The sequence below is a fragment of the Dasypus novemcinctus genome, chromosome 5 (genome assembly GCF_030445035.2).
Source record: "Dasypus novemcinctus isolate mDasNov1 chromosome 5, mDasNov1.1.hap2, whole genome shotgun sequence".
Taxonomy (NCBI): Eukaryota; Metazoa; Chordata; class Mammalia; order Cingulata; family Dasypodidae; genus Dasypus; species Dasypus novemcinctus.
The window spans coordinates 104,359,059-104,360,046 of NC_080677.1; the positions used below are offsets into that span (position 1 = coordinate 104,359,059).

General features: G+C 47.2%; 1 non-coding gene across 1 annotated transcript; it reads left to right on the forward strand.

The window, feature by feature from the left end:
- The first annotated feature begins 359 nt into the window (after nucleotides 1–359).
- LOC111760492 (small nucleolar RNA SNORA76) lies at nucleotides 360–489 on the forward strand. Its single transcript, XR_002794159.2, has one exon. It is a non-coding gene; the product is annotated as a small nucleolar RNA SNORA76 (small nucleolar RNA).
- Nucleotides 490–988: the final 499 nt, after the last annotated feature.

Here is a 988-nt window from a genome sequence, read left to right on the forward strand (position 1 = left end):
AAATATTGCTAAGAAAGGGATTTTTAAAAAAATTGTTTTCAAATTCATTTAAATGATAATAGAAGATGAAAGTTGAAGATATAAAAGACAGAGGAACTGTTATCAAAATAACTTTCTGAGAAAGCAAAATGAGAAGGCAACTGAGACCAGGCTGGAAAAGCTCTACTAATGTAACAAATGGAAAGTATAAAAGGATAAATGTTGATGTGAGTTTATTTATTATAGTAGTTCAGTGGCAAGAAATGACGAGAATCCATTGGCTTTGTGTTAAATTGAATTCTGACTGCAACAACAGACTCCATCCCACATATTTTTCTGCAGCGTGAACATGTCAGGGTTTTAGCAAAAGATACCAGCTAGCGCTGCCTTTGCGCCCCTGTCGCACCTGCGCGGGGCACCGCGAGTTAAGCTGCAGCTCCAGAGCACGTGCTTGCGCATATCTGGGGCCACCTGACCCTATCGGCGCATCTTTAGCTGCACGTGACAGGGCAGCCTGGGCTGCGCGGAGTATATGCGACGACCTAGGCCTCAGCCCTTAAACGCGCCCCTGCCCCAAGGCTGGAATGTCTGGGGGAAACGACCAGTTCATGTAGGGGAGGCCCTTACGCCTCTCTGTCCTCTTCTACTCGTACGAGGGCATGCTGCGGTGCCGGCACTGTCTCAGGCTGTCATCCCTCCCAGGAGAAAGTTCAGTTAAATGGCTTGGGATGTCTGCAGGGAGAGTGAAGAAACTCAGGCTTGGGCCTTGAGCAGCGTAAAGTCCGTGGTCTATTTGGCAAACTAGCTTCGGTCGTAAGCTGTGTGATGTGCTTCACTCATCTGGCAAATGTGCTGCCGCAACCTATTTAGGAAAACTGCCATCGGCCACTGCTTATTTGGATACAGTCATGTCAGGCGTGTGTGGCCCAAAGCTTTGAGTCTAATAGGCTTACAGTAACAAGGTGGTTGTGAAGTACATTTTATATGTGACTGGGCACCAAACTAGGCA